This window comes from Sarcophilus harrisii, chromosome 6 (genome assembly GCF_902635505.1).
Source record: "Sarcophilus harrisii chromosome 6, mSarHar1.11, whole genome shotgun sequence".
NCBI lineage: Eukaryota > Metazoa > Chordata > Mammalia > Dasyuromorphia > Dasyuridae > Sarcophilus > Sarcophilus harrisii.
The window spans coordinates 14,426,217-14,451,250 of NC_045431.1; the positions used below are offsets into that span (position 1 = coordinate 14,426,217).

At 39.2% G+C, this 25,034-nt stretch overlaps 1 protein-coding gene across 2 annotated transcripts in view; it reads right to left on the minus strand.

Moving 5' to 3' along the window:
* PPARGC1A (PPARG coactivator 1 alpha) overlaps positions 1 to 24,762 on the minus strand; it is a 739,235-nt gene extending 714,473 nt beyond the window's left edge. For both annotated transcript variants that reach the window (XM_031942840.1, XM_031942835.1), the window contains exon 1: positions 24,650 to 24,762. The gene's annotated coding sequence lies outside the window, so the exon portion shown is untranslated. The remainder of the gene's footprint in view (positions 1 to 24,649) is intronic.
* Between the last annotated feature and the right edge of the window lie 272 nt (positions 24,763 to 25,034).

A 25,034-nucleotide genomic window follows, 5' to 3' on the forward strand; every position in this document is an offset into this window, starting at 1 on the left:
AATAAGAAATGCTTTTCAGAGTTGTGACATTTAAGTGGTCATGCATTTTTCAACATATCAGTTATGCAAAGATGTTTATATTCACTCTATTCTAAGTCATATTTTATTTAAGTTTAGCTAAGAAAAGACTTCAAAAAGTTTAATGAAAAAAAATAAAATCATAGGAATTGAAGTTAATTAAAACTGGGCTTAAAGATTAGGAGAAAACAGAAAAGTAACCTAAATCAATAGTCCTGATGATTGTTCCCCTCCCTATATCTTTTACTTTTTCGCTCTTAGTGTCTTTATGTTATACCATGCTTATAAAAAGCCAGAGAGAAAAATGTCAAAGGGTGACAATGGTAAAAGGTTCGTGAGACACTGGGTTTATCCAATACTTTTAGGAATAAAAGAAAGCTTTCATTCAAATGAAGGCAATTTCTCTATAGGGAGAGGAACATGAATAGTTTTAATTCATATTCTAACAAGCATGCAGTGAAGTTCAAGAAAGTCTAATATAGAATCTAGGAAAATTCCGAAACAACTATTTCATTCCCACTTTCCTAGATAATGACCTTAATATATAAGGTAACAAGAGGAAATATAATGACCTTAACTTGGGCAATCCATTTGTTGACAGCAGGTGATAACTCGGCCTTCCTGATGGTAATCTGTTTCTTGGCAAACAAAAAGGCTATTTGCCACATACATTTATTTTTATGGGGAAGGCATGTTTTATAAAGCTGGATACAGGGCCGTACAGGTGTGGAATTAATTGCGCAAGTTACAAAATATGTTAGCGCTAGTATGTTAAACTCCATCACCGGCATCACGATGGCTGGAATATGATGAAATGTCCTGCTCTACAGAGTTACCCCGAGCCCATATTTCCAGTTGTGGTGGTGAAGCATTTTCTGAGCAATGGATTAACCCAGTATTTCATTCTATTTCTAGTTTTATGATCTAAGAGCTTTAATTTTCCTGATTCAACTCTAAAGACCCCAAAGACAAGACGAATGACTTTTAAACAATATGTACCCTTTGTTAAAATTATCTCTCTCGGTCTCACTATGTCTCTTCATGATAATAATTTTATTTACTGTCCAAATTCAAGTTCCTAAATAGTTTTAGATTGGGTAGCTTGACATCCTTTTGCAATCTGAAAAAAAAAAATACATCTCTACCTGGTGGCTCATTGCTTTCCCTTCTAATGTCACACTTTTAGTTCTACAGGATAATTTCTCCTCCTAATATTTGTCATAGTTTTTTTTTTTTTTTTTTGCCATCACACATCCATCCTTTTCCTTCTGATGCCCTAGATATTAAGCACTTTCCCCTATTCCCAACCCAAATTACTTTGCATTTATTTAATGTATGTGTTGTATTTACTTTTATAGAATGTAAACTCATTCAGAAAAGGGTTATTTCATTTTTGACTCCATATCCCTAGCATCTAGCACCATGTGAAGCACATAGTAAGCTACTATTAAATGCTCACTGAATTGAATTACAAGAACATCTTACACTCTATTAAGAAACCTTACCACCTTTTAGGTAATTGAGACAATGTAAAATTCTCCTTCCACCATTTGAAACCCAAACCACTATTTATACTCATGCTGAATTCTCCAAATGATCCATGCTCAAAACCTCAATATCACCTCTGTCTCTGCCTTCTCACTCCCACATCCTACCAGTTACCAAGGCCTAGCTGTTTTATTTCTGCTGTATCTTTCACATCCATTCTCTCAGCCACTACTCTAGTTCAAGACCTTATTTCCTATTACCTGAATTATTTAAATTGCCTTTATCTAGTTTCTTGCTTCAATTAATTCAAAAGTTATTAAGAGTCCTGTGTGTTCCTCCAGTCTTGCAAGCCTACAAACTCTCCACTATGCTACTGTCTTATTAATCTTCCTAATTCAGAGCTTGGATCATGTCATTTTCCTCTTCAAAATCTTCATTAGCTCCCCTTTTAGTTTACTAATTTCAGGGAACCTAATTTTAGGGAACATCAATTAGAGAAGAAAATTCTTAGTACATGAATGTAATGAAATACTACAAGAAATGATGAGAGGGATGTTTTCAGAGAAACCTGGGAAGACTATAACAAACTGATACAGAGTGAAATGAGCAAAACTATGAGAAAAATTTATTACTATAGCACCAACATTGTAAAAATGAGCAATTTTAAAAGACTTAAGATACTGCTCAATACAATATCCAATTATGATTTCAGAGAATCTATATTCTACTTGCCAATCTCCTGACAGAAGTGATGGAATAGCATCCAAACTGAGACATATATTTTGGGCATGGTCAATATGGGAATTTGTTTTGTTTTGCCTCTCTCTCTCTCTCTCTCTCTCTCTCTCTCTCTCTTTCTCTCTCTCTCTCTCTCTCTCTCTCTCTCTCTATATATATATATATATATATATATATATGTGTGTGTGTGTGTGTGTGTGTGTGTGTGTGTGTATATATATATATATACACACATATATATATTTATTTATTTACATACATATTTTTACAGTAGCATTTTTTTTAACAAGGAAGGTGAAGTTGGGGAAAAAATAAATGCTTACTAATTGGAAAAAATCTTTAAGAAAAATAATTTTCTTTTTCCTCCTCAGTAATGTTCAAAATCCCTAGTTTGACATTTAAATACCCCCAAAATGGTCCCTATCCAATCTCTTCAAGCACATTGCATACTTTTCATATACCTAAATTCTACCTACTGAATAGCCAAGGATAACCTTATTTTCTTTTATGAAAGGATTACCACTAGACTGGTTGATCTACAAAATGCTATACTGATAACATACTTAGAGTTCAACAAAACATTTGAAAAAAATTTTCATGCTATTATTGCAGAAAAGATGGAGAGACACAGATTAGCTGATAATGTAATCTGGTTGACCCCAAATTGGATGAATGGCCAAACCCAAAGAAAAGTCATTAATGGTTTGATGTTAAATTGATAGGGGAAGTCTCTAACAGCGTACTTCAGGAATCTGTACTTGGTTGTGTGATATTCTAACCTTCTTATCAATAACTCTGATAAAAGTACAGAAGGCTGCCTGAAAATAACACATACTGGATGACAGGAATTGAGATTCAAAGAGATATTAACAAGTCAGACCACAGAGCCAAATCCAGTAAGGTGAAACTTAATCTGAATAAATCAATTAAGCAGCTATTAAACACCTACTATGTGTCAAGCACTGTGTTTAATGTTAGTGATATAAGAACATTAAAGAAACGGTCCTTGTAGGTTACATTCTGTCTTCACTTATTCTTGGCTTCAGAAAATCAGTTTCCCAAGGATAATATGGGGGGAATCATGACTAAAAAGCAGTTCATCTGAAAAAGATCTGAGGGCTTTAGTGGATTGCAAGCTCATTATCAAGAGTGTTCTATGACAATTCTTTTTAAAAGCACAATTTTCTGCCTCGTTAAGAAAGTTGAGTATCCAGAGCTAGGGATTACTTACACAGCACTTTCAAAAGACCTTGGTGAGATGAGAGCAATTCTGAAGAGCTGCATTTAGCTCTAGGTGCCATGTTTTGAGGAAGGAATTGATAAAAGAGGCATTCCAAAAGAATATAACCCTGATGAGAGAAGCCCCCAAGTTCATGCCAGAGGAAAATCATCTGAAGGAACCGAGGGGTGGGACCTGGAGAAAAAACTTAAGGGGACATTATTTTAATGACTGTCAACTAGAAGAGGGAATATATTAACTGTCTGGCCCAAGGGTAAAGCTAGGAGCAGTGGGCAACTATAGTCTTGAAGTAAGAAGAAATTTCCCTCTAAGCGCTGTCTAAAAGTCAAAAGGAAATAAGATGCTCTCCCCTTGGTGGAGGACTTTCAGCAAAAGCTCAGTCTACTTACCATCTCTGTGCTAAAGGAAATTCCTGTTCAGGTATTGATTAGACTGGATTATATCCAAGGGTCTATCCCACACTGAGATTCTATGAGTTAGTAAATCCATGGGGTTGGGAGGAAGAAGCTTCCATAGTGGGACAACCTAAAAGATACTTCTAAGGTGCTTTTCTAGCTAATTGTGGATATTAGACAGCATTAATGCTGATCTGGGGTTGTGAGGGAGAATCCTAAGGAAAGAGTATTATTCGTGCCTTTAAAAAATTGTCTGAATGTGTTAGAATTGCATTGAAATATAGTCCTTAAATAATCATCCTGTAAAAGCAAAATAAATCTCTTATAAGTAATAAAGGGATATAACTTTAAATAACCTCTTGGAACAAAACAACATAAAAAAAGGTTAAAGCCATTCAAATAATGATCTAAATAATCTAGACCTTATAACTTGGTAAGTATGGAAATTAAGTAAGATTCTGAACTGATTTGCCTCTATATTTCACACCTATTACATTTCTCTTTCTCCTAACTGAAAATGTTTTCTTTAAATGTGTTTCATTAGTGTATGTCAATGGGCTAGTGTTGATGCAAGTTGCTTAACTAATCTTGTATGTCTGCCCCGATACCACAACCAAATTGACAAGAGCTACTTATTTCTTTTCAATTCTCTACAATAAGATTTTATTCTTTTAATATGATAAGCATTTTGCCTAGCTGGAGTTCAACCCCTAAAAATCTCAAGATGGTCTCAGGTATCAAATGAGTTTTAAAGCAATGTCTGAAAAATGAGGCAAGATTACAAATGTCGCTACTGTTAACGCAAACCCTAGAGCACCGTTGAGGCTCCTGGAAGGTAGAGAAATGCCTCTCCTGGAAAACTCGCAAAGACATTTCTGGTGCTGAGGGATTTTGAGGGAAGAGAGGTCTTGACAAAAGTATGAATTGAGGGTCCCCGATTGGCTGAGTCCTATACGAAATCCGTCCACTAATCAGTCCAGTCTGATCATCCTGGTGGGCTAGTCACTAGTTCAAAGGAACAGTGTGGAAAGAGAAGGGTAGGCAAGTGGAACCTGCTCTGCAAATTCACTGGTATGAGGATGTCCTGGTGTGGAAAGTCTTATCAATGACAATCAGCAATATCTTTATAAATTATAATCTTAGAAGGTGTTTAGAATACTAAGAGGGGAAGCAATATGGGTACGTGACATCCACACAATTAGGATGTAGCAGACACAGAATTTGAACGTGGGTTCTCCTGACTCCAAAACTAGCCTTTTATCCTTTTCCCACATAGACTCTCACAACTTACAAGAACCACCTAAAGAAAACTTGGTGGGATAAAGAAGAGTGAAGGGCATCTTGTTACAAACTGACTTAGAACTACATGAGGAGAACAAAATCCTCCCAGCCTGAAAATAAACCAGGTAGAGTAGCACCTCACTTTTCTAGAGGTCCTTTTATTTGGTGAAATAAACTGTTGAGAAATAGAAAATATCTCCAAAAAAGGGCCCTGAGCAATCAAAGAAGACACAACAAAACTCAAGTTATACATTTTACTCATTGGAAGGTCCTCAAACCTATTTACACTTTTTTTTTATTATAGCTTTTTATTTACAGATCATATGCATGGGTAATTTTTCAACACTGACCCTTGCAAAAACTTCTGTTCCAACTTTTCCCTTCCTTCCCCCCTCCCCTAGATGACAGGTAGTCCAATACATGTTAAATATGTTAAAGTATATGTTAAATCCAATATATGTATACATATTTATACAGTTATCTTGCTGCACAAGAAAAATCAGATCTAAATAGAAGAAAAAAATCTGAGAAGGAAAATATAAATGCAAGCAAACAACAACAGAAAGAGTGGAAATGCTATGTTGTGAGGACCTATTTACTCTTAACTTACTCCTAATATTAAAAAATTTCATTAATTGTTTTCCTAGACTATAGCCTATTAAAAGAATGACCAAGTGACCCAGAAGGCAGATTGAGGCAGGCACAGTGATGGTAAAGAAAAGATAATAAAAAGAAATGGAGGAAACAAAAATTATAACTTTATAATTTTACAAAATTATAAATTATATTAAAGTTATGCAAAAGAGACACAAGTACGGGGACAAAGAGTTCTCCTGATGTTAATTGTCTCCAAAGATATCATCAGAAATTTGGGGAGCTTAAAAGGATTAACTCCAGTCAGCTAAAAAATCCATTCCCATATGTCACAACACTCTTAAATGATGCTTCGGGAGTGAAGTACCAGTATAGTTTACCATCCGTGGCTTCAAACCCCACAGTCCTTTTCACAGAATAGGAACTCAAGAAAAGTTTATTGATAAAAATGAGAGGACCATATTGGTCTCAATACAGGTTGCACTCCTAAAAGGAGGAATGCTCTCCAAAGAGCTTCTCCAAAGCTGTTTGACTCTGATGAAGGATGCCTAGAGAAGAGTCCAAACAGAAAAGAAACATTGCTATCTTCAGATGTTCTTATGGGTGGATGATGCTGGATTAACTGCATCATGCTCTAGGGGGGAAAACACTCTTAAATGAGATTCATAACCACTCAAAAGGTCAGAGGAAAAAAATGGCCAGCAACAAGAAAGTGGAAAAAGAATGGCTATTGTCCAGGATCTAACACATAATTAGATCAATGACCTGCTAACCTGGTTCATTGATATGTGCATCCATGCACCTAAGTATATGGCAAGGATATGACATATATTGGTCTACCTGCCATTTGTGGGAGGGGGTGGGGGGAAGGAGGGGAAAAATTGGAACAAAAGGTTTTGCAATTGTTAATGCTGAATTGTGTGTCCACATATGGCTTGTGTGTGTGATGTGCCATAAGGGTATCGGGTTTGTATGTCGTGTGTGTACGTATACAGGTATGTAGATGCACATACACATATATGATTCTTTTAGAGAGACATGTCAGATAAGACAATGACTTGGGACCACTATGATATGAGAGAAATAGAGGAGCCAAGTTTTCATTTTACAAATCTCCTGGTGCTTTCAGGCCCAAACTTTTCCCTAAAACAAAGAACCATATTTTCTTTTTTAACAGAGACCAGTATCCCAACTATGTCAGGTGACTTTGCTGTATACGACAACATAAATCTCTCAAATCCCAGTTTGAATATTTTCCACTCATATCAGCTTGGAGAGGTTCCCTTTCTTCTCAGGACTTCAGAGTCCTTATCTGTTAGAATAATAATAATTTAGACTAGATGATCTCTAAGTCCCTTCTAATTCAAAATAGACAATAATTTGATTCCCAAACCTACATCTCATATATATATATATATATATATATATATATATATATATATATATATTAAAGTCTATCCTTAAACTCATGCTGGGGAGATGAATCTTTTTTTCAATGCGTTGGTATATCCCAAAATACTTTGCCCTGGGTTAACAAAATAAAACAGTGAACTTCTAAACATCTTGGAATCTGATATAGAAGTTCAAAACTGGAAGGATCTCCATTATACACGGCAACAACAAGACTATACGATGATCAATTCTGATGGGCATGGCTCTCTTCAACAATGAGATGCTTCAAACCAGTTCCACTTGTACAGTGATGAAGAGAGCCATCTACACTGAGAGAGGACCATAGGAACTAAGTGTAGAACACAACATAGCATTCTCACTCTCTCTGTTGTTATGTGCTTGCATTTTGTTTTCTTTCTCAGTTTTTTTTCTTCCTTTTTGATCAGATTTTTCTTGCACATAAATGTATAAATATGTATACATATGTTGGACCTAACATGCATTTCAGCATATTTAACATATTGGACTATCTACCAGCTAGGGGAAGGGGTGAGGGTAGGAGAGGAAAATATGCAACAAAAGGTTATTGACCCTTGGGTCAATGTTGGAAAAATTACTCATGCATATGCTTTGTAAATAAAAAGCTTTAATTTTTTTTTTTTGCTTTTTATTTACAAGATATATGCATGGTAATTTTTCAGCATTGACAATTGCAAAACCTTTTGTTCCAATTATTCCCCTCCTTCCCCCCCCCCCACCACTCCCTCCCACAGATGGCAGGTAGACCAATATATGTTAAATATGTTGAAGTTTTAATAAAAAAAAAAACTTTTTAAAACTGAAAGGATCTCAGAGATCATGTAGTCCAACCCATATGGAAATAAGAATCCTCTTGACAATCTGCCAAAAGAAGCCATCCACTTTTTTGCCTGAAGAAAACTGTAGATATCTAAAGATCTTTGGGGATTTTCTCAGCAAAGATATTAGAGTGGCTTGCCATTTCCTTCTCTGATTCATTTTACAGATGGGGAAACTGAGGCAAACAAGGTTAAGTGACATTACTGTTGGTAATGTCTGAGTCCAGATTTGGACTCAGGAAGATGAGTCTTTCTGACTCCAGATCCAAGTGCCTCTACCTAGCTGCCACTCCTGGATTTACCAATGAATAATGCTATAGTTCACATGGATATCACACTTCAAAGTTTATATAGCATTTGCCTCATATCCTTTGTAGTAGATGGTTATATATATATATATATATATATATATATATATATATATATATCCATTTTAAAGCCAAGAAAAAAGACTGAGAAAAGCAATATTACTTACCCTGGTTTAGAGAGCTAATAAAGTGCAAGAGCTAAGACTTCTGGAGCAGAATTTCTGCTCCTTCTCTCCACTGGAGCACAGCTTCCACTCAAAGAGCATAAGAGTCAGTAAGGGGTTTTGAAATACTATTCTATATTAAATATCTAAGTAATTTGCATTTATTATCACTCAACATTAAAAGAACTGCTTATTACCCTTCTTCCATTAATGGATTACATTTTCTAAAGAATCACATTATTTAGAAGTATGCCTTCTAATTTTCTCTTGTTCTACATGTTTTTTTTCCTCCAAATAAATGGACATTTCCCCCACGTTGCTCTCTGCAAGTCAGAAAAGGCAATCTAATTCCAAATGAAATGACAAACGTTCTGGGAAAGAATGACTAGGTGAGAAAGGGTGTGCAGCTTTTAAACATGGAATCGAACTAATTGAATCCTACAAAATTTCCCTCCAAAATATATGCTTCAGACGGATGCTATGTTCTGCATATTTAGGAAAGGTTTCCCAAAGACTTCATTGTGATTGATGAGACACATCTAGTCAGACTCCAACTCTGCCTTATCATTAATATTCTTTTAACCTCCATGAAGACAAAAACAGAGAGAGGGATAAATCAAGACCAAATTCTAGGAGGGGGGAGCACTGAAAACAGCAGCCACAGAAAGACGTGGAAAGCCTCACTACCAAAACCTTCCATTAGATTGTAAACTCCTTGAAGGGGCAGAGTCTGCCTTTTCTTTATATCCTGAGCCCAAAACACAGTCCCTAGCACACAGAAAGCATTCGATTATTTTTATGTTCCATGTCTTCCTCCTCTTCATCCTGATCATCCAATCTTATAAAGCTAAAATTTAATTCTTCAAAATCTCAAACTATAAAACAAAATGGAATCCTTATAAAATTATTAGAATTCTGCCAAGGAAAAAAAAACCTCAAGTAGTTTATGGGCTCTTATTTTGATTATTTTCTTCCTTGAAAGTGTTTTATCAGATTATAAACGCCTTAAGAACAGGAATTGTCTTTTTCCTCTTTTTTCATCCTTAGTACTTAGCACAGTGTATGATATATAATATAGAATGTAAATAAATGTTTATTGACTGACTTCCCAACAAATATAACTGAAATGTTATTTTTGCTATTAAAAAAAAAACTTTTTCTACTGGATTTTGGGCCATGTTTAGGGTGGGGGAAGACCAAGGAAGATGGCTGCTAGATTGTGAAATCATTATATAAGAAACTCCTATCATTGAAACTGCCTGCCATAGATACAGATCAGCAACTGATACATAACTTATAGTCATAAACAGTTCACTGAGAAGTTAAGTGGCTTGCTCACTTGCCAATTGGCTAATGTGTGTCCACTGTAAGTCCAATTTAACTCCCAGACTGACCTGCTATCCACTATCTTTGGCTGGCCCTCATTAAAATTTTATGAAAGCATTAATAAACATTGTGTTTTATTTGTTATTATAAATAAGCTCTTTCTTCTCCCTAAGTTTCAGACATCACACATTATATCTGGGCTGAATGCCTGCAGACGTCTTTGAAGATATTATTTCATTAACTGTACATTTGACAGTTTGAAGAAGAACTAACAACTCCCCAAATCCTCACCCTTAAGTATTTTCAAGGTTCAATGGAAATTTGGCTTCATGCATATTGGTATCTCTCAAATGACCATCTACTAAAGTCACTTCTTTTATGAAAGACTGTCTCGGAAAACAAAGACTGTCTCAGAAAACAATTATTTCTTTTTATTCTTCTTCCGGCTTGCTCAAAGAGAAGAAACTACAGGGAGTTTGATTAGTATCACAAATAGATCTAAGAGTATTATTAAAGAAAGATAACTAAGCCGAGATAATCAGCCCTTCAGCTTTGGTTCCTAATCAGATAGTTCTTTGATTTTTGTTGGCTTTTAAAATATTTTTAATACCTCTTCCTGGCCTACATTTAAAACTCTGAGCTAATGTTGTCAAAAATGTATATTGGGTCTATATCTGTGTTATATATAGCCAGGGAATGAAGTTGATCCGATTGAATTCAACAAGCATTTCATTCAACACCTACTAGGTATATGTCACTATCCAAGGTACTGAGATACAAAGATAGAACAAAGTAAGTCAGAATTCTCAAGGAATTGACATTCTCCCATAAAGATACAACAGATACAAATAAGCTGATGCAAAAATCTGTACAAATTGAGAGACTGTAGCAGTTTCAAAAAGGAGAATGTGTTAATAATGAGGGAAAATGTAAAAGGCTTTAATGAAGTAGGTGGTACCTAAGCTATGCTTTCAAGGAATCTGAGGGTACTGCAAGGCATGGATGAGAAACAAGGGAACTCCACAAATTAGAGAGGGGACAGAGTTCATGGTCCTCATTTCTAAAAAAAAAAAAAACTATGAGTTTTTTTTCCCCCTTTTCTATCCATGTCCACATTATAGCTAAAGACCAAAGCTGGCTAACATCCACCGTAGGGAAGACCTATTTGCAATGATTATGAAAGAATCAATGATAAAGCTACTGCCTCCACGGCCAATGTCAAGTCGATTGTTTGTTTAACTCAGCTCTTCTCCTTTCACTAAAGTCAATAATACTTGTCATTAAATGATGTCTTTAAATGTCCAAAAATAATGTATGTATCTCAGTCTTACAGTTGAACTCATGCGTGGACCTCAACATCCATGCATACCCAAGAGTGTTCTCGAAATCCTGTGCCATGGTAGAACAAAAAAAAAAATCCTTACTACATTGTTGATCATCAGTTAAAAGACTGCCACTTATGTCTGTAAACCACGATAAGATATAAATCCTAAATGTTATGATCTCATAGTTACTCTATTTAGGATAAAATTCTCCAGTTGTCACTTCGACTTCATTTTTGGTGGAGGATTTTTGATTTTACTAAGGCAACAGGTCAAAAGTCTGATTCTCAGCACTGGAATATGAAAAGACAAAGGAAAAAATGTTCACATTGGGTAGACCCTTTATTGAGGATTTATGGGAAGATCCGGACAACAATACTACACGATGGTGAGGCAATTTCAACCAATAGCAGAAGCCTCAATATCAGCACAGTGGCGCTGAAATTTCAAAGTATTTTCTGAGGAGGAAATTTTACTTGATTCCATTGAGACATGTCAATTTGATCATTTGAAAGATAACAGTCTTCTAATGTATAACAGAGGATAATCCTGCATTGCCATTGTTCTTGCCTTGGGCTATTTTCAGAAATGCATATTTATTTCTGATTTGCAAACAGCTACTAGCAAATAGACAGCAATAGCTTACATTATGGTGAGTAATAATGGATGAAACTAGAAATATTTTCTCTCCATCCATCCCCATGGAAGACTAACTGGTTATTATTTACAAGATTTCAAGAAGTACGGGCCATCCTGTAATAATGATTGAAATATTTTGGACGTGAATTTTATTTCCTTACCTCATCTACCCAGGCTATCCCTAAATAATAATAAAGAATGAGGATCACCATTGCAATAAATCCCCCTTTTCCAGGTATGACCCTAATAAGATGGGTTTATTTCCAAATTTTCAATGACAGAGGAGATAGTGAATGAACTATCCACCATCTTACCTTTTCAGCATATGATATTCAAAAGCTTAGTATCTTAAGAAATAAAGTTGAAGTGCACACTTTTCATCTAACACTAATATATAATATAGAGAGAGCTAGAAGAGGAAGAGGAGTGAAAATCCAAGGAAAATGACTTTTGATGCATCATTCCCTGCTCCCAAATCACAACACAATTCTAGTACATATTGTCCTAAAGATGGATGAATGAAACAAAGAGTTTAAAAGCAGAAAAAAGGATAAAGAAGGCCTTAGGTGAACAGTAGTATTTGAATGGCTGTTCTTCTTTAGCCTCTTCTCTTTTCTCTCTCTCCTTTTTGCCTTTCTTTTACCTCCTACCAAAAGTTTGTCAGGAAGCATTATGTTCTCAACAGGGAGAATGATGGGAAGAATCTAATCAAATGAAATTTAATATACGCCCCTGTGTTATTACTGGGTTAAAAAAAAAAAAAAGTACTGCATGAGAAAAAAGTGGGACTCATGTGCCCTGTTGGACTCTTGGCTTAGTCAACAGGGAGACACTATGGCCAAAATGAGTGCAATCTCAGGTTACATTATCTATAGAAACAGCTAAGTGGTGAAGTGGCTAGAGAAACAGTCCAGGAGTCAGGAGAACCTGAGTTCAAATATGAACTCAAATATTTACTAGCTGTGTGACCTTGGCTAAGCTTGCCTTAATGCCATTTGCCTCAGTTCCTCACCTGTAAAATGAACTAAAGAAGGAAACAGTATACCTCTCTAGCGTCTTTGTCAAGAAAAGTCCAAAATGGGTCATGGAGACTATGAAATGAAAAAACTCAACAGCAAAACTATAGCTGTAGTTTTAAGCGATGGATCTGTTGTTTGTAATTTGACATGGTCAATCCATATGAATTATCTCATTGAGTTTGAGGCACTGTATTTTGAGTACCACAGAAGGATTCTGGAGAGTTTCCAGAGGTAAATTATCAACATGATGAGAGGATTGCAAGTCATGCAATCTTGGATCAGATGGAGAAATTGGTCTGTTGAACCTGAAAAAGAAATATCTGAGGGAACCATTAGGTCTTTTCAAGAACTTGCAGAAATTTCCTATTAAACTTTATGTTGAAAAGGGATTAAAATCCTTCTGCTTGGCCATAGAGAGCAGAATGAGGATAGAACAGAACAGAAATTTTTATTTGACACGAGGAAAATGTTTTTAAACGATTTAAGCTATCCCAGAGCAGAATGGACCCTCTGACTGAAGGATGATGAAGGATTGTCAGGAATAATTTAGAAGAGATTCCTGGGGAGGTAGAGATTTTGACTAGATGATCTCAGAGGTTCTTTCCAACTCTGATTCTGTTCTTTCCATGGTGTATCAACCAAATTTAGATCAATGCAACAAGATTTTCTAGCTACATATTACTCACCTAACAGAAGAAAATTAGTTCAGTACCATAGTCAGTGTCAGCTCAGTACTAGTAATACTAAGTAGTTTTTCAAAGTGATTTCACTTTAAGCAAGCACAACCATCCTGCCAACATGACATTATAATTAAATAACTGGTAACCAATAATGGTTTTGAGAAATAAATAAATATTAACTTCACTACTGTTTTTTGTAAATTCATGAAAATACTCAACATCATTAATCTTCCCATTTTTCCTTTAGCAATTTATTATTTAGGGCTCAGCTTTAGAAAGAAAAAAGTATTCCTTTGTAAATTATTTCTAATGTGACTGTTGGTATCAGGGTCAAAAAATCAATTAGCAATGATGTCCTACTTCCTAAAATAAAAGTCCTTTGATAAATATGTAAAGATTATTCCATTTTCTTTTTACAATTTTGAGGACTCTGTTATCAAAGCTATGTAACCTTTTTCAGCCTTGACATCACATAAAGAAAAATGTAAACAATTGCATTAGTGCTGCAGCATGTGTATTCAGCTTATGTTTCTTGACTACATGTGTTAGTTTTACTCTCTAGCTTGAAACTTAATTTTAATTATGGAAAAATCTAAGCATTTATTGAAGAAAAATAAAATTTTAAATATTCTATTTTTATTTGATAATTAAGAATATTCTTTAACATTAGAAACAGACCATACTTTAAAAGTTTAGTTTTTTTTCATATTTATAAAGTTATTGAAAGGTATGATTTGGACCACTTGCTCAAGAGATATTTTAAGCAACTGGTCCTAAGGCTTAGTATTGTTTGTTCCAAAGACCAGAATTGGTTGCCATAGCTCTGAATACCCAAAAGTGTCTTGATGATGAGAGGGGTGGCTTATTAGAACATTTACATGATTGACAATTGTTACTGGAAATATTCTTCTCTTTGACATTAAACCACCTTTTGACAATTTTCATGCCTTCTCCCAGAAATCCAAATAAATAGCCCTCTGTACTAGTTCTGAGCCAGTTATCCAAGCAAGTATCTAATCCAAGCCAACAATACATGGCAGAAGGGAAGGAGGATGCTCTTTTACCATCAATATCTTACTCATTCTAAGTCTCAATGCCCACAAAGATTGAGTAAAAAGATAAAATCTGAATGAAAAATGGACTTATCATAGCTACTAATGAAAAGACTATCAAGCAAAAAAAAATGTGCCATCCAAACACATATCCTGTACAATAATAAGGGTTGGCATTGGTCAGAAAAGAAAAGAATATTTAGGGGATAGAGTCTACCAGCCATTGTGCTTCTAGAGATCTTTTCCCATTCCCCTCATGTGGTTCTTTAGAGCGTACATCAATCACCCTTGGTTTTGGCACCTGTTCTACTTGGCTTTCTGAAACTGTACACGCTTTTGTATGTTTTCTAATGCACCGCTGATTTGTTTCATCTTAAAACTCAGTATCTAAAAATAAAATCATGCTGAACATATTTCTTTGCATATTAACTTTAAAGAAATAGATTAATCTTTTAGAAATAAGCAAATATGCGTGATAAATCTATTATGTGGCAACTGCAAAAAAAAAAAAAAAAAAAAACAACAAACAAAAAAAAATCCCATAAAACTCTGGAATTGCCACGTTTTCCTTTCTCTTTCTCCTTTTTTAAAAAATTTAATTTAAGCACACATTTTATGATTTTTTATTTTAAAAATTTAAAGGTTTAGCGAGTCTGTTAGGATTCAATCTTATTATGTCCTGGGGACTTTAAAATGGAACTGCAATTCATTCATTTTCCACTTTAAATTCCTGTTTTTAAAAATGGCACGGCAAGAATTTCCTCATCATCAAAAGAGGTGGAAGCAAAAATAATAACAATAAAAAATAAGGTACGATGTCATATAGGAACTATTGTTCTCAGCAAGTGACCCAGAAGAGTAGCTGCCATTTGTTCTTTGGCTATTTGATAATATGATATATTACTGAAAATGTTTCCTCCTCCAACACCCATCACACTTGGTCCATCCACCACCACCACCACCTTTTCTCATAGAAGTCCAAAAATCTGGTAGAGACGTCCTCGGTCTTTGAATAGCTGTTTAGTCAAGCAATCATCCAAGATTGGTATTGGGACCCCATTCAGCTCCACAGTGTTTCCATATTGCTCTGAAAGGATTACATATGCAAACAAATAGGCGTTCAAGTTACACTGAATAATGAGGCAAACAGCAATTTATAAAGTGCAGTCATTCTACGCCACATTTCATTTTGGAAGAAGGAGGGCTACAGCCAACTGCGAACAATTACAGAATTGTCAATGGAATTCAATAAATGTTGTTTAAAAAAAAAAACCTAATTATTTGTTACAATAACCAGCTACTACCGCCACTTTGTATTTGGAGATTTGTAAACTACTTCCATTCGGAATGTAATTGATTTCATTTTTATCATTTGCTCAAGTTTATGTGGTTGTCCTCATCCTAAGAGATGATAACATCTATTTTCAGCAAATTATACATTATAATTCCTCATTCAAAAGCTGTAACCGAAAACAAAATGCTAATTTATGCTGTAAACGAAACTCTAGAATCATAATCACTCATTGTTAACACTGGGGACTAAACTGCTACTGGAAATAATAAACTACAGCAAAATGTGGGTTTGTTTAGAGGCTCCCCCCTAACTCCCCCTGCTTGTTTTTGTTTTGTTGTTAGACAACCAGCACAATTTCCAACACTCTTACAGGCAGGTGATTAAATGACTCTCGCCTTCTTCCAGATACAAACCAGACTTTTCCTTTGCCCCTAAGCCATTATCTGCAGCACTATATTTCAAATCTACGGGAATATTTGCTCACAAAGCAAACAGAAGAGTAAGCTGAAAAAGGGAGCGCATTAATGCCCCACACCTGCTTTTCCACATTTCATTAGGCTCCTTCCTCTACATTTTCCCTTTACATCAGCGGCCTTCTTTCCTCCGTGCTTCCCCTGTGCTGGTACCCCTCAGTGATACCTTCTGGTCATGGGGAGCCTAGCCTGATAGCAAGTTTCCATCCTGCTTCCGGGAAAATTTAAAACAAATAAGTTAAGTCAAAGAAAGCCAGAAACTTGGGGGAAATTAGGTCAATTAGCCACTCTAGCCTCAATACCCTGAAATATGCCACTGGCCCCTTTTGGAAACCGTCTGCTTTATTTGAATAATATTCCTGAAGTTAAAGAGAGGAAACGCCATCCACTAGCATTTCCTCGCCCTATTTCTCGACGGCACAGAAAAGAAATATTTAAATACAGTTATTATCTCAAAAATGGGAATTCTTTGAAGTGACCCAAAAGTCACACTGCCTTATGTAGTAAATCATTTTACTGCTGCCCTTTTATTTAATGCCCTCTGCAGTACACATTTATCTCCACACTGGCAAAGTGTGCTCATTGATTTCCTATGGTCTCTCTGGAAGAAAGTCCTGCTTCCTTGATGATGAGTACAAAGGGTGGGTGACCCCATTCTCATTCCAATGCAAACCCTGCACTTTTACATTTCCGCTAGGGCCACATGAACAGGCAACCAGTTAAGAACTCTCTGCCCTCTTCTTCCAGAAAGCCTTGCTGTAACTACTGACATTTAATGTTTTTTTCCGCCTTCACACAACTATATTTCTGAAGATCACAATATAATGTGGGAACTACCAAAAGGTATTAGTTCCTGGTGGATACAAATGTTACCTGGTGATTTAATACAGTGGAAACTATTACCATGTGGCTCATTATCGCATAGATAAACTGCAGCCCAAATTATCCTCCCTGAAACATAACTACTCCTAGAAAATGCCTAACATGACATGGTTAGTCCATAATATTCTTCGATACCAGAATTATGTAAGCATCCCAGTGATGTGAGTCTACAATGTCAAACCACTCGTCTGCAGAACAAATATTGCCCAAGTATTTATCGATGACATTTCCCCTATAATCTGTGTTATTTTGGCTAAATAGAGAATTTGTACCTCCACTTAAATCACACCTATTTGTCAGAGTAAATTTACAACTGAGAATGTTTTCTGAGGCTAAGTCCAGACGGGGGTGCCAAACCAACTCCCTTTGACTATACTCAAGTCATCAAAGAACTGGTCAACAAACCGGCCAGTTCACATGGAATGAGAAAAGGATTGATTAATAGTCAATTCAATAGACATAAGTTTGTTCATAATCGATCTAAATGCATTTATTAAAGTACTTACTATGTGCTAAGTCCTGAGGACACAGAGAAAGGCAAAAATGTGACCCCTGACATCAAGGAACTTACATTCTAATGGGGGAAATACTGTATAGATAACTGTAAACACACAGGATACAACCAGCGTGGCCAAGAAGTGATCTTAAAGAGGAGGCACTCATTAAGTCAGTCAACACTCATTCTTTAAGCATCTAAAGAAGTTTGTTCTAAGCTTCAAGGTGGAGGAGGTGGTGAGTGGGTGGGTAGAAGAGTAGGGAGAGATTGAAAAATCAAACCAGTTGTTCGGGAAGAAGACATGTATGTAGCTAAGTAAATTTTTTAAGTGTACAAAGCATGAGTGGATGGAGTAGCACTGAGCTACTATAGAAGAAAGCTAGGGATTCTAAAGGGTAACAATGAGGAGGCAGCCTATTCAAAGGCACAGAGATGGGAAAAGAGATATTGTGTGCTGGGAACCATATGTAAGTCAGTTGACTTTGAACTCAGAGGGAATGAAAAAGAAGAGCTTGCAACAAACCTGTATCAGTGGACTGGAGTCTGATAGAGAAAGCTATGAATTCAAGAAAGAATTGAAATTTTATTATAAAGACAAGATCCTAATAGAGGATAGAACTCAATGGAATGGAATGGCGGAACTCTGCTTTCACTGAAATAAGATCACAGAATCATGTATTTAGAGCTAAAAGGGATCTTGAGAAGCATCTAACCTTCTCCTTTTACAGAGAAACTGAGTCCCAGAGAAGTGAAGGTCCAGTGGTACACACAGTAAGTAGTAGAGCTGAGATATAAACCTAGGTCCAGTGGTACACACAGTAAGTACTAGAGTTGAGATATAAACCTAGGTCCAGTGGTACACACAGTAAGTACCAGAGCTGAGATATAAATCTAGGTCCAAAGGTACACACAGTAAGTACTAGAGTTGAGATATAAACCTAGGTCCAGTGGTACACACAGTAAGTACTAGAGTTGAGATATAAACCTAGGTCCAGTGGTACACACAGTAAGTACCAGAGCTGAGATATAAATCTAGGTCCAAAGATACACACAGTAAGTAATAGAGTTGAGATATAAACCTAGGTCCTTTGACTCCAAATTCAGTCCCATCTGGTTGTTTAAAAAATTAAAAATGGGTGGATATGATTACAAAAAAGAGGCAGGGAATTTTCTCCATTTTACAATGTCTACAAATAAATGGCAGCATCCAAAGTTGGGTTTTTGCGATGTGTACTTGATCTAAGCAAGCTACTTACATAGCAGAGATAATTACGACAATGTATCTTGCTTCTCAATATCGAGGTAGATCTAACTCTAAAAGGGAAAAGAACATTTGTAAAGCACAATGGGAAATTAACTACATCAGGGAAATCATACACACACACCAAAATATTATGAATCTATTTTTCTCTTCACATGTCTACTCTATAGGCCCAACATCAGGATAGCACTGATAATTTGGTGTTGGTTGGAGAATTTCTTGGCCCAGTAGCAGGCAAAAGCTTCTCCGATGCTTTCCCAGTCCCAAGCATTCCTCCTTTCGTAAATTGCCGTTTCTTAAGCACCTACTATGCGCAATGAACTACAAAGTCACTTAAAAACACAGATAAAGAAAGAAAAGCCTTTAAAGTTTGGATGTATAGTTTCTCCATGTATATTTCTGAATTTTAAGAGAGCATATTTTAATACAGAGTCCTGTGCCGAAGAGAGACTTTGAAGACAGGACAGTCTAAGTTCTGGCTCGTGTCTATGAATCAAAACATTGTCACAGCTTTATGAATTGTGATGTGCCCAGAAAGGAGGGGGGAAATACGTATTGAATTCTTTACAGTAGTCGGACTGGGTAGAAAAGAACGTTCCTCCCCGGGCTGGATTTTGCTTTGGCTATTCCATATTCATGGAAGTCGTGCCAAGCCAAAAAAACAGGCAGTCAGCACAAGCTTTCAACGACTTACCCACATCCATTAAGGGTTTTACATTGAAACTTCTCCCCTGCTTGAAAAGATAGAGTGAGTACAAAGAGGCACAGGTACCCAGCTCACAAAAGTCCAGAGCCAAATTCAAAACGGCTACTGCCTCCTCTGACTAGATAGTGGGCAGCCCACAAGGAGGCCATTTTATATCTCTATTTTGGGAAATTTGACAGAGGAGGGAGGGAGAAAAAAGATCCCAAGATGAATCTGTAGGGGAAGTGCCCTCCACAATTCAATGATGAAACATCTGTTACCTGGATAGGGCAGGAAAAGGGGAGTTTCAAGGAGGAATGGCTGAAGGGAGGAGGAGGAGGAGAATGCCCAAAACAAAGGGGGTCTCTTTCCCCTTTGTAAGTGGCTGTATTGATAGCACAATAACCTGATTTGATTGGCTGATTGCCTACAGTTAATTCTGACAGTAGATGGTTGGTACAAGGGAACCTACAGTAAACATTAAAATCTGTTGACTTCACAGGCCAGAACAGCCAGAACTCAAGATGTACTTCTGACAGCTCGAAGGTCAGTTTCCTGATAGAAGCTCCTGGTTGGACAGCTACAGCACGAAAGACTTGCAGAACAGTTAGAAAGTACAGTATAAAAGGTGACTGAGAGAAACAGCTTTACAAGAAGCTTGCAGTACTGCCATCCCTAGGTCTAAAACTGTAATTCAGAAGAGGGTCTCTCTCTCTCTCTCTCTTTCTCTCTCTCTCTCTCTCTCTCTCTCTCTCTCTCTCTCTCTCTCTCTCTCTCTCTCCACTGCTGAAAATAAGAAACCTTTTTTTTTTACTAGGACTCTTTATGTATGTGAGGGTGGGTGATGATTCTAATTCAAGAAATAGATTCTAAATCAGCTTCATCCATCCCTTTCTTACTCCATTACTTTTCTTACTCTGATTATTCTGCAAAACTATGGCATGCAGATACTTTGAGAAATGGTTTCAAAATACTTGGCAGGTGGTCTATCCAGGCATAGAATAAAAATGCCAAGCTTAACCTTTCTCCTAGAATAGATGCAATTTATTTATATCACATCCTAGAGTCTTCCCACAAGACAAAACCTACACTCTGAGTTCTGAATATTAAATTTTCATATTAAAAACTAAAAGAGCTAAATTAAAAGCAATTTATTTGGGAGTAATAATAAAGTGTCTCAGTTACTTCAAATGATCAAGAAATTGAGTTATCTGTGTACAAAGAAGTCTTTTTATTCTCTTTCCCTTGTTTATTTATACTGAGAGGTGTTGTAATCAGGGGGGTGGGGGAGTGGGCTTGTGGATGTGTTTGTGAGAATAAAAGTAATCAAAAGGCTTTATGATGCCAGGAAGAGATAGTCTCAGTGAGCTCTAGTGGAGATGCTATTGATATTGTAAAAAGGCTTCTTTTACATGGCATTAGATCTGGAGAATGCATCATATTGATCTGAAAATAAAAAGCTGGATTTTTTTTTTTTAGTACAATCAACCCTTCCCTTTATAAGCACTTAAATACACTACAAAGTTGTGGGGGGTTTTAATTGAAGTAGAGTAAACAAATTACATTTGAAAAGCATTGCTTTTTTTCGTGAAGAACCCAAAGATTTGTGAGCCTTTTTTTGGCAAGAATTCAGGTAAAATCATGAATAAGTCTTGCTCTTTTAAGTTTAGGCCAAATCTACCTTTAATAGCTCAGCTCAAGCTTGAAACTAGAATTTCCTATCCTGATTTGATATTATTTACTGCATCCAAGCAGCTAAAATTATGTATCTCCTTGTTTAATGAGGATGAGTAACACTGAAAATGCAAACTAGAGATCAATAATTATACCTATAGATACATACATATATATGCTCACTCACATACACACAGACACACAAGCACCTATTTCTTCCTTCTGAACATTCTGATCTGCTGGGTTACATCCTCCCCCTCTCCAAAAAAGTAGATTTACCTTTTAGAATTACTCTATAGAGATTCTCCAATATGTCTAAGTCTCTTCCCTAATGATGCAGGTTATCTCATTTGTTTCTGTATTTTATCTTAAAAGTTCACCCAATCCCATTTTTAAAAAATCAATATTTCAAATAATCTTCCCTTTCCCACCATACAATTAAACTGCAGTAGCAATAACATATCCCTTCCAATATCAGTCCTTGAGCTGACCAGACCCAAAAGGCAGCACCTGCAGGCCTTCCACTAATTCTATCTGCTTTTCTTTTCCATGTGCACATTTTTCCAAAAAAAAAAAAAAATGTTTAAATTTATGGAGCGTTAATCTTGTTAAACTAACTTTATAAAAATGGAACTGGTTTAGATCTGGGGTTTTTTTTCCTTACTGTTTCCATCTTTCAAAAAAAAAAAATCTCTCCTTTTCTTCTCTTTCTCCTTCCCCTTCTCCACCATTTCCCTTCTATTACCCCCCCCCCCTTTTCATCCTACCCACTTCCTTTGGTTTCTAAGGAGGTTTCACGTGATTGCTAGTCTTGCAGAATCAGGCAACAGCCCTTCCTCAAATCTTTCAAATAGCTCATTTCTTTGCATCTGAATTTTTTCAAACGTATGTAGAACATTATATAATTGTGCTCCTGTGCCATCTCGCGTGTCGCTGACATGTTTTCTGCACCCCCCCCCCCCCCGCCTTTCTTCCCGGGGCGGGAGTAGCCGGGGCCACCGGGTGCAGGCCCCGGGCGAACACCCCGTAAACTTATCATAATGCATCTGGTTCTTGGACTAGTTGGGCGCGTGGCGCTGCTAAGGAATCACGATTTCGGCTTTTGACAGTCGGTGGATTTCAATAGGAGAACGTCCTAACGGCGGCGTGCAAGGCTAGTTCTGACTCACGTTAGGTCTAGAGCAAAGCGGCTCCAAAGCTCCCCACAAGACACACACTGCACGCACTCGGAAAGGCAAGCTTGGCGAATCTTTTAATTGTTTTTCTATTCGGAACAGGATCGGGGAAGTTAGGAGGCGGGGAGGGGGGGAGAGGGGACGCTCGGCCGGGGAGCAAAACCAGGCAGCGACCCCCCGGCCTCCCTCGCGCCGGCCCCCTTGGAGGCTGCGCTCCGGGGAGCTGTGGCCAGCAGCCGCCCCCACCCTCCGGAGCACACGCATCTCTTTTCTTTCCCCGCCCCTCCATCCCGCACAACTCCCGGGGCTGCCAAGCCGAGCTCGAGGCTGCTGCCAGCCACCAAGTGCCTTCCAAGTTTCTAGTCCCGGATCTGCTCCCTGGCCCTGTCCAGCCGCTCGGCGGGAGGCTGCGGAGCCCAGCCCCCAAAGTTGACTGGGGCTGGGGCTGGGGGAGGGCCCGCGGGGCTCGGGGCTCCGAAACTTCCCCCGTGCCTCCTCCCCCGGCACGGAGAGAACGGCCGCTCGGACTCCGTGCTCCCCGGCGGGCGGCAGCCTTGGCATCGGCACGGGCACCCCGGCCCGCTGCCTTCTGGGCTCCTGCCCCTGCGAGGAAACTCCGGCCCCCGGCCGGCCCGGGGTTTGCCCGGGCGCCCTGCCGGAGCCCTTCCCCTGGCAGCCGCCAGTTTGGGGATGTCGGTGGTGTCGTGGCGGCAGGGGGGGGGGGGGGGGGGCCAGGCCTGCCTTTTTCCGGGAGTGGGAGCGCGCTGCCCACCCACAGGGGAGGCGAGGCCCGGGGCGGAGCCCCTGGCGGGGGGGGTGGCGAGCCCCCCCCCTCCTCCTCCCCTCCCCTCCCCTTGGCCCCGCCCCCCCGGGGCCACATCCACACGACGACGCGGCCCGGAACAGGCCCCCCCGCGCGCACACACCCTCCCATACCACACACACCACACCGCCTGCCGGGCGCTCCGGGACAGGCACGCGGACACCTGACCCGGGAATCCCACGCCGGAGGGCCGGGGGCCCGTTGCTCCTGGCAAGTTGGACGGCAGCCCCTTCTTTTTCCTGAGGCTTTTTTTCCCCTGCCCTCCGCCAACACACACACACACACACACACCACACACACCCCCCCACGCCCCCCCTCCCTCCCCCGGTCCCTACCTCGTCCCCTCCCTCTCCACTTCACTTGATTTTGGACAGATGGGGACTTTTCAAAACAAAGTAAAGATCAAAGTTCTTAATTAAAGGTTTTTCCCCCCGCCTCCCCCTCGGGTTTCCCCCCAGGCTCCCAGAATAGCTTTTACACCAGGACCCACGATCCATCCTCCCTTTTCCTCCAGGTTGCCGGGGTGGAACCCGTCTGGTTTTTCCTCCTCCCCGCTTTTCAGGTATTTTCCATTGCGATCTTGCTCCCCGTGATCTCCCCCCCCAGCCAGACTGACATGTACACCTAGAGGCTTGGGAGCAGCCCGGGAAGGATGCCGACTGCATTACAGTCACAAAGAAGGGGGTGGGAGGGGATAGGTTGGGGGCGTAAGAAAGTCAATCTCCCACCCAGACGGGGTCAGAGCTGCTTTACTTGCCTATGCAGCCATTTTAGGGGAAGAAACGGGGTGGGGGCGGGGAGGGGGGGGGACGGGACGGGCCGAGGGGGAGAGCTTCCCCCGCCCGCAAGTAGCCCGGGGTTCGGATCCCACCCGGCCCCCGCCAGGACCCGAGCGACGGGCAGCCGGGAAGCGAGGAAGAACGGGCAAGAAGCACCGAAGGAGACTTAAGAGGTTTCGCTTGAGTTGCCTTGTTGTGCCTGGAGTTGTTCGGGGTAACGCACCAGCTCCATCCTCTGGATCTCGCTGGGGCGGGCGCTGGGGGGGGGGGGGTGCCGAAAGGGGGGGGAAGAGGTTGTGAAATTGATCAAAGATTGGGGGAGGGCGAGGGAGGGAGGGAGGGGCGAGAAAGCCCCGTCGCGATTGGAAAGCTATGGTTCCTCGCTAGCCCCCTTTCCACGCCGTTCCGTTTTGCAGAAACACATACAACAGACTGAGCAACCCACTTGGCCGCCGCCACCCCCCACTTCCCTCTCCAGCCTTTTGCATCCCCGTGGAGTGCTAAGTGGGTTCGCGACAGGGAGGAGAGGAGGGGACCGAGGTGGAGGGGGGTGCGGGAGCCAGAACAAGCAGCATCCAGCCACGGGGCTCTTACCTGGTTGGAGGAGGTTTCCCAGGAGGAGCTGTAGTTGTAAAAGAAAGAGAAGAAGGCATCTTCCGATAGCCCGCAGCCTGCCATCCTCTGGATGCAAACAAAATGGGGAGGAAAAAAAAAAAAAAAAAAAAAAAACAACACAACAAAAAAAAAAAAAAATCTCTCCAAAAAAAAAAGAAAAGAAAAGAAACGTAAAAGGAAATCTCTCAACTCTTCTCCCTTCCTGGGCTTTTCACTGATGCTGCCGTTACTAAAGACTGAACCTAGAGGTTTGCCTTGACTTCTTTCTGCTGCCGGGCTGCCGCCGCCGCCGCCGCTGCCGGTACGGGTGTGTGTGTGTGTGTGTGTGTGTGTGTGTGTGTGTGTGTGTATCTGTGTGTGTGTG